Source organism: Mobula birostris, chromosome 25 (assembly GCF_030028105.1).
Source record: "Mobula birostris isolate sMobBir1 chromosome 25, sMobBir1.hap1, whole genome shotgun sequence".
NCBI lineage: Eukaryota > Metazoa > Chordata > Chondrichthyes > Myliobatiformes > Myliobatidae > Mobula > Mobula birostris.
Genome location: NC_092394.1, coordinates 43,739,424 through 43,749,188, shown reverse-complemented (window position 1 = coordinate 43,749,188; position 9,765 = coordinate 43,739,424).

Below are 9,765 nucleotides of genomic sequence, written 5' to 3'. Positions count from 1 at the left end.
GCCTGTCTGAGGTATCAAAGTGCTGGGTTATAGACTGTAGTTTTGATGGACTCCAGATCGAGGTCTCCATGGGGGGGCTTTTGCTATTGCTTGCATAGTGGGGGGCGGGTGAAGAGTTTAGTACTTCTGCTGGCATGAGTGGAGGGGGATGTGGAGGTAGATACTTTCGCTACTGCTTGTGTGAAGGGAGGGGGAAGGAGGACTTCTGGGTCCCTGCGTTTCCTGGATGGCTGTGAAGAGTATGAATTTCAGGTTGTATACTGTATACATTCTCGGATATTAAAGGAACCTTAAAAGAACCTATCATTCATTTTCTCACGGGAATTCACAGTAGACACAAAGAAGTACAATAGAATCAATTAAAAACTAACACAACGATGGACAAACAACCAATGTGCAAAAGAAGACAAAATGTGCGAATACAAAAAAAGTGTAATAATAAATAAGTGATAAATAATATTGAGAACGAGTTGTAGAGTCCTTGACAGTGAGTCAATAAGTTGTGGCATTTGTTCAGTGCTGAGCTGAGTGAAGTTGTCCACACTGGTTCAGGGGCCTGATGGTTGAAGGGGTAATAACTGTTCCTGAACCTGGTGGTGTGGGACATAAGGCCTCTATACCTCCTTCCCAACGGCAGCAGTGAGATAGCCAGGGTCCTTGATGATGATGCTGCTGCTTCCTTGTGGCAGCATTTCTTGTAGATATGCTCGTTGGCTTCTCTCAAGTATAAATGCGTGGCTGAGGGATTGGAGCAGGGGGCAGGGATTCAAGTTTTTGGATCATTGGGACCTCTTTTGGCGCAGGCGTGACCTGTACAAAAAGGACAGGTTACACTTGAATCCGAGGGGGACCAATATCCTGGCAGGGAGATTAGCGAGGGCTACTGAGGTGACTTTAAACTAGAATGGTTGGGGGGTGGGAATCAAATTAAAGAGGCTAGGCGTGAGGAGGTTAGTTCACAACAGGGGGATGGGAACCAGTGCAGAGAGACGGAGGGGTGTAAAGTGAGGGTAGAAGCAAAAAGTACTAAGGAGAAAAGTGGCAGGCCGACAAATCCAGGGCAAGCATTAAAAAGGGCCACTTTTCAACCTAATTGTATAAGGGCTAACAGAGTTGTAAAAGAGCGCCTGAAGGCTTTGTGTGTCAATGCAAGGAGCATTCGTAATAAGGTGGAGGAATTGAAAGTGCAGATTGTTATTAATGATTATGATATAGTTGGGATCACAGAGACATGGCTCCAGGGTGACCAAGGATGGGAGCTCAACGTTCAGGGATATTCAATATTCAGGAGGGATAGACATGAAGGAAGGGGAGGTGGGGTGGCGTTGCTGGTTAAAGAAGAGATTAACGCAATAGAAAGGAAGGACATAAGCCGGGAAGATGTGGAATCGATATGGGTAGAGCTGCGTAACACTAAGGGGCAGGAGACGCTGGTGGGAGTTGTGTACAGGCCACCTAACAGTAGTAGTGAGGTCGGAGATGGTATTAAACAGGAAATTAGAAATGTGTGCAATAAAGGAACAGCAGTTATAATGGGTGACTTCAATCTACATGTAGATTGGGTGAACCAAATTGGTAAAGGTGCTGAGGAAGAGGATTTCTTGGAATGTACGCGGGATGGTTTTTTGAACCAACATGTCGAGGAACCAACTAGAGAGCAGGCTATTCTGGACTGGGTTTTGAGCAATGAGGAAGGGTTAATTAGCAATCCTGTCGTGAGAGGCCCCTTGGGTAAGAGTGACCATAATATGGTGGAATTCTTCATTAAGATGGAGAGTGACATAGTTAATTCAGAAACAAAGGTTCTGAACTTAAAGAGGGGTAACCTTGAAGGTATGAGACGTGAATTAGCTAAGATAGACTGGCAAATGACACTTAAAGGATTGACGGTGGATATGCAATGGCAAGCATTTAAAGGTTGCATGGATGAACTACAACAATTGTTCATCCCAGTTTGGCAAAAGAATAAATCAAGGAAGGTAGTGCACCCGTGGCTGACAAGAGAAATTAGGGATAGTATCAATTCCAAAGAAGAAGCATACAAATTAGCCAGAGAAAGTGGCTCGCCTAAGGACTGGGAGAAATTCAGAGTTCAGCAGAGGAGGACAAAGGGCTTAATTAGGAAGGGGAAAAAAGACTATGAGAGAAAACTGGCAGGGAACATAAAAACTGACTGTAAAAGCTTTTATAGATATGTAAAAAGGAAAAGACTGGTAAAGACAAATGTAGGTCCCCTACAGACAGAAACAGGTGAATTGATCATGGGGAGCAAAGACATGGCAGACCAATTGAATAATTACTTTGGTTCTGTCTTCACTAAGGAGGACATAAATAATCTTCCAGAAATAGTAGGGGACAGAGGGTCCAGTGAGATGGAGGAACTGAGCGAAATACATGTTAGTAGGGAAGTGGTGTTAGGTAAATTGAAGGGATTGAAGGCAGATAAATCCCCAGGGCCAGATGGTCTGCATCCTAGAGTGCTTAAGGAAGTAGCCCAAGAAATAGTGGATGCATTACTGATAATTTTTCAAAACTCTTTAGATTCTGGACTAGTTCCTGAGGATTGGAGGGTGGCTAATGTAACCCCACTTTTTAAGAAAGGAGGGAGAGAGAAACCGGGGAATTATACACCGGTTAGCCTAACGTCGGGGGTGGGGAAAATGCTAGAGTCAGTTATCAAAGATGTGATAACAGCACATTTGGAAAGCGGTGATATCATCGGACAAAGTCAGCATGGATTTGTGAAAGGAAAATCATGTCTGACGAATCTCATAGAATTTTTTGAGGATGTAACTAGTAGAGTGGATAGGGGAGAACCAGTGGATGTGGTATATTTGGATTTTCAAAAGGCTTTTGACATCGTCCCAGACAGGAGATTAGTGTGCAAACTTAAAGCACACGGTATTGGGGGTAAGGTATTGATGTGGATGGAGAATTGGTTAGCAGACAGGAAGCAAAGAGTGGGAATAAACAGGACCTTTTCAGAATGGCAGGCGGTGACTAGTGGGGTACCGCAAGGCTCAGTGCTGGGACCCCAGTTGTTTACAATATATATTAATGACTTGGATGAGGGAATTAAATGCAGCATCTCCAAGTTTGCGGATGACACAAAGCTGGGTGGCAGTGTTAGCTGTGAGGAGGATGCTAAGAGGATGCAGAGTGACTTGGATAGGTTGGGTGAGTGTGCAAATTCATGGCAGATGCAATTTAATGTGGATAAATGTGAAGTTATCGACTTTGGTGGCAAAAATAGGAAAACAGATTATTATCTGAATGGTGGCCGATTAGGAAAAGGGGAGGTGCAACGAGACTTGGGTGTCATTATACACCAGTCATTGAAAGTGGGCATGCAGGTACAGCAGGCGGTGAAAAAGGTGAATGGTATGCTGGCATTTATAGCGAGAGGATTCGAGTACAGGAGAGAGGGAGGTACTACTGCAGTTGTACAAGGCCTTGGTGAGACCACACCTGGAGTATTGTGTGCAGTTTTGGTCCCCTAATCTGAGGAAAGACATCCTTGCCATAGAGGGAGTACAAAGAAGGTTCACCAGATTGATTCCTGGGATGGCAGGACTTTCATATGAAGAAAGACTGGATGAACTGGGCTTGTACTCGTTGGAATTTAGAAAATTGAGGGGGGATCTGATTGAAACGTATAAAATCCTAAAGGGATTGGACAGGCTAGATGCAGGAAGATTGTTCCCGATGTTGGGGAAGTCCAGAACAAGGGATCACAGTTTGAGGATAGCCTTTTAGGACCGAGATTAGGAAAAACTTCTTCACACAGAGAGTGGTGCATCTGTGGAATTCTCTGCCGCAGGAAACAGTTGAGGCCAGTTCATTGGCTATATTTAAGAGAGAGTTAGATATGGCCCTTGTGGCTATGGGGATCAGGGGGTATGGAGGGAAGGCTGGGGCGGGGTTCTGAGTTGGATGATAAGCCATGATCATAATAAATGGCGGTGCAGGCTCGAAGGGCCGAATGGCCTACCCCTGCACCTATTTTCTATGTTTCTATAATTACAGTGGCAACTCTCTGGTATTTCACTTGTGAATTTTGGGTCTGCATTAGATATAACTTCGACGAGCGAAACTTCTATAAAGGGACAAAGCACTATCTGTAAACTTTATTTACCCATACCACCAACATTGACTTAAGTTTTACTGTTACAGTCATTTGACCCTGCTAAGACCTGCTGTTCCATGCTAAGCCCATTCTGGAAGCCTAAACTGGCACTTCAGTGGTGAAAGCACAGAACTTCTTAGGTTATGTATCCAAGGCAAGATACAGAAGAACCCAGGGCACTATTTGAAGAAAAGCATGTGAGTTCATCTTTCCACCACGTCTCTCTGCCCAAACCTATCTCTCATCCAATATCAAACGAGAAATTCTGAGGGTGCTGGAAATCCAAGCAATACCCACATAATGCTGGAGGAACTCAGCAGGCCAGGCAGCATCTATGGAAAAGAGTACAGTTGATGTTTCGGACCGAGACCCTTCAGCACGACTCCACCCCCCCCCCCCAACTTTTTAAATCTACTCCTCATCTTTTTCTCTCCAGTCCTGCTGAAGGATCTCAGCCGAATTTCTTTTCCATAGACGCTGCCTGGCTTGCTCAGTTCCTCCAGCATTTTGTGGGTGTTGCTGTCATCCAATATCTAAAGGTTAACTGCCTGGTAATTCTGAATCATCCTAAATAGGTGAGCTGGAAATATTTCATTGGTCCTTCATTTAAAACTACACTTGTGTTGTTTGAGATACCTTTCCCAGGCTGAGTTGGGACATTCCCAGCCATCAGTCCCAATGGCCTAGTGGATGTGCTGCGGTGGGAGGGAGGAGCTGGAGCCCAGCATTTGATGGGGGTTGGGTGACAGCAACAAAAAAATAGGATTTGTGTAAAAGTTCGGAGGAGGAATTATTGAAGGGAAGGAAAGTAAAAGCTGGTGTTGGGGATGGAGTACTGGAAAAGACCAGCCCTTGCAAGCATGAACAGAGTGAGGGATCGACACCTTAAGAGGTTGGGATGGATGGAGCAGGAGGAGAGAGAGATCAGCATCCTGATGGGATCATGGAGAGAAATTTGCACAACGTTGGGTTCGGGAGGGATACGTGGCACGAAATGGCAAAAGGTGGTGGGAGGGATAGTGAAATCAAGGCAGGGAGATAAGCACAGCCTTAAAGAGGCTGGGGAAGAAGAGATACATTTAGAGGAGAGATGGCACTTGCTGTGTGGAATCAGGGGAGACGCCATGTGAAGCCACGTTGTCCCAGGATTACCCAACAAGTAGTCCCCCTGGATTTATTCCATCTGGATTAGAGGGTGAGTACTATAAAGAGAGACTGGACAAATTTGGATTGTTTTCTCTGGAGCGGCGGAGGCTGAAGGGAGACCTGATAGAAGTTTATAAGTATATGAGAGGTATAGATAGAGCCTACAGCTTATATCTTCTTCCCAGAGTCAAAATGTCCAATACTAGGGGGCATGCATTTACTGTAGGTGAGAGGGGGTAAGGTCTTTTATATAGAGAATAGAGTGTGCCTGGAATGTGGTGGTGCTGGTGGCAAATTATGATTGAGGTGTTTAAAAGAATCTTAGACAGGTACAAAAATGTGCAGAGAATGGAGTGATGTGGACCTTGTGTAGGCAGAAGAAGATAGTTTAGTTAAACATTTAATTATTGGTTTAATTAGTTTGACACAACAACATGGGCCAAAGACCATCATGCTTATGTACCTGGGCATATTTTAGAAATGACTCAAAATTACCCAGTAATGATTGTCATTGTAATTCACTGCACAAAAATAGATCACTCTTCAATTGTATTTTGCTGAAAAAAAACATAAGCCATTTAATTTACATTGATTAATTTACGTTTGTAGCTCAGGTCCTGCAGTAAGGAGCAAAGTATAGCCGTTTGCCATTAACGTTAAGTAAACGAGCCAACTAAGACAGCTGCAGCAATAACTTCCCCTGTTTGTGTGAGACCTTGGCCTCGATACCTCCTTGTGCAATTGGATCCTCGATTTCTTCACTTGCTGACCCCAGTCAGTTTGGATTGGCAACACCTCACGATCTCCATTAGCACTGTTGCACAACAAGACTGTGTGCTTAACCCCCTGCTCTACTCTACACTTATGTCTGGGTGGCCAAGCACAGCGCCAATGCCATATTCAAGTTTGCTAACAACGCCAATGTTGTTGGCTGGATCAAAGGTGGTGACGAATCAGCATACAGGAAGGAGATTGAAAATCTGGCAACTCATTGTCAGCAAGACCAAGGAGCTGATTGTTAACTTCAGAAGGAGGAAACCAGAGGTCCATGAGCCAGTCCTCATTGGAGGATCAGGGTTGAAGAGAATCAGCAACTTTAAATTCCTTTCAGAGGATCTGTCCTGGGTCCAGAATGTAAGTGCAATTACAAAGAAAGCACGGCAGCACCTCTACTTTCTTAAAAGTTTCTGAAGATTTGCATGACATTTAAAGCTTTGACAAACTTCTATAGATGTGTGGTGGAGAGTATATTGACTGGCTGCACCACAACCTGGTATGGAAACACCAATGTCCTTGAACAGGAAATCCTACAAAAAGTAGTGGATACAGCCCAGTCCATCCCCAACATTGAGCACATCTGGGTCGCAGGAAAGCACTTTCCTTTACCAAGGATCCCCAACACCCAGGCCATGCTCTTTTCTTGTTACTGCCATCAGAAAGAAGGCATAGGAGCCTCAGGATTCACACCACCAAGTTTTGAAGCAGTTTTTACCCCCCAACCATCAAACACTTGAACCAGAAGGGATAACTTCATACAACTTCCACTTGGCCCATCACTAAACTGTTCCCACAACCTATGGACACTTTCAAGGACATGTCACCTCATGTTCTCGATATTTATTGCTTATTTTTGTTTTTGTATTAACACAGTTTGCTGTCTTTTGCATATTGGTTGCTTATCCGTCCTGTTGGGTGTGATCTTTCATTGATTCTATTGTGTCTCTTGGATTTACTGTGTATGCCTGCAAGAAAATGAATCTCAGGGTTGTATATGGTGACATATCTGTATTTTGAATGGGCTGCCGGTGGTGGTGGTGGCGGATACGATAGGGTTTTTTGAGAGACTCCTGGATAGGTACATGGAGCTTAGAAAAATAGAGGGCTATGGGTAACCCGAGGTAATTTCTAAGGTAAGGACATGTTCGGCACAGTTTTATGGGCCGAAGGGCCTGTATTGTGCTGTAGGTTTTCTATGTTTCTATGTTTTTGAGGCATCACTCCTTGAAGATGTCCTGGATGCTACGGAGGCTGGTGCCCATGATGGAGCTGACTGAGTTCACAACTCTCTGCAATTTATTTCGATCCTCTGCCGTAGACAACCCACCCTCCCCCCGCCCATACCAGATAGTGATGTAGCCAGTTAGAATACTCTCTTCAGTATATCTGCAGAAATTTGTGTCCTTGGTGCCATACCAAATCACCTCAAACTCCTAAAGAAATATAGCAGCTATCATGGCTTCTTTGTAATTGCATCAATATGTTGGATCCAGGTTAGATACCCAGGAACTTGAAATTGCTCACTCTTTTCATCAGAACATGCCTAAGTATGACACAGGTTTGCTGCATCCAGCCAAGTGCAGCTGTGAGGTATCGATATTGTACATCACCAACAAATACTCCCACTTCTGACTTGTTGGTGGAGTCGAAGTTATACGACATGGTAACAGGCTCTTCAGCCCAACTTGACCACGGTGACCATGTTGCCTCACTGAGCTGGACCTATTTTCCCATGTTTGGCACATATCCTTCTAACTCTTGTGTATCCACGTAGCTGTCCAAATGTCCTTGAAATGTAGTAACTGTCACTGACCCCATCACATTCTTTGCCAGCTTGTTCCATACCCAGACTGCCCTTTGTGTGAAAATGTTGTTCTTCAGGTCCTTTTCAAATCTTTCACCTTCACCTAGTTTTAGATTCCTTTACCCTGGGGAAGAGACTGTGGCGCTGCCCTTCACTATTTTAAAACTCCGATAAGGTTACCACTTTGCATTCTACGTTTCAGGGGGAAAAAAAAGTCCTAGCCTATCCAGCCTCACCTTATCACTCAAACTCGCCAGTCCTGGTAACAGCTTTGTAAATCTTTTTTTGTACCCTCTCTAGTTTAGTGACTTGGGGGGGGGTGGAGAAGGGTGGTTGACAGTGTTTCTTTGAACGGGTTCCAGGGTTTTCTGTTTTGTGGCTGTCTGTGGGGAAGACAAATCTCAGGGTTGTATACTGCATACATACTTGAATAATAAATGTGTTTTGAATAATTTGATTTCTTCCTACAGCAGGGCAACCAAAACTGTATGTATTATTCCAAATTGGTCTTACCAACTCCTTGTAGAGCAGTAACATGATGTTGGAACTCCCACCCTTATTTAAAACTTAAACAAAGGAGCCTTTAATCAAGTATAAAGTTCTTACCCACTACACTCCTGAAAGCCGCATATAATTTCTATTCTAAATTAGAAGTGTGCAATCACAAAAAAACATTTCTACTATTTGTATTAATATAGTACCTGTGACATGGTATTAAATATCCCAATATATCCAGAAATAGAAGCAGGAGGCCATTTGGCCCTTTGTGCCTCTTCTGCCATTCAGTAAGATCATAGCTGATCAGAATTTTTTCCCTACACTAACCTCAGAATCTTTTATTCTCTTAAAATTCAAAAATATTCAATTTCTACAGAATGCATGTTCTGTACTTTTATTTTCTTTGTAACGTACGAACTATGTGAAAACATATTGTACCTTTGTTATTGTCTGATCAATCTGCTTGTGTTCTTTATCCAGTGTTTTCCTTCTCTTTATTTTTCCAGCAGATTTTGGCACCACAGAAACAATCAATCCCATCGATGCCAGCTGCTGCCATGTCTAACGGCTCAGACTTGTCTGATCCAATGACCAAGTGTTAAGAGGATTGAATTCCACCACATACTTAAACCCGTGACACGTACCGACATTCATGTTGCCGTTCTACAAGAACACACTTGGATTATTGTGTAATTTTGGTTACCCTGTCATAGGAAAATACATCATTAAACTAGAAAGAGTGTGGAGATTTACAAGGATGCTGCCTGGACTTAAGGGACTGGGTTATAGCAAGAGATTGGGTAGGCAGGACTTTATCCCTGGAAGGAAGGAGATTAAAGGGTGAATTTATAGAGGGGTATAAAATCATGAGGGGCATTGTGAGGTTGAATGCACACGATCTTTTTCCTCAGAAAAAGGAACTAAACATGACTGGGTAGGTTGGCATGGTAACAGCCACCTGGGTTCAATTCCCACCACTGTCTGTAAGGAGTTTGTACGTTCTCCCTGTTTCCTCTGGGTGCTCCAGTTTCCTCCCACAGTCCAAAGATGAACTGTTTGGTCATTGTAAAATGTCCTGTGATTAGGCAGGGAGCTGAGCGGAGCAGCTCGAAGGGCTGGAAGGACCTATTCCGTGCTCTCTCTCAATAAATAAATAAAAATATTGGTCTAGTGAGAGGAGGAAGATTAGTGAGGGGAAAGAGGTGGTGACAAGAGCTCAATGCAGGGAAAGGAATGGGTTACAAGGGGAACAGGATTGTGGACATCAGAGGGATAATTCTGGATGGAAGGGAGATAAGGGGAGGAGCAGGGGGTAGAAAGAGTTTAAGGGACGGAGAGGTATGTTGGATTGGGGAATGTCAGTGGAGAATGATGGAGGAAAGATCAGATAAGGAGATACAAAAGAATGCACAAT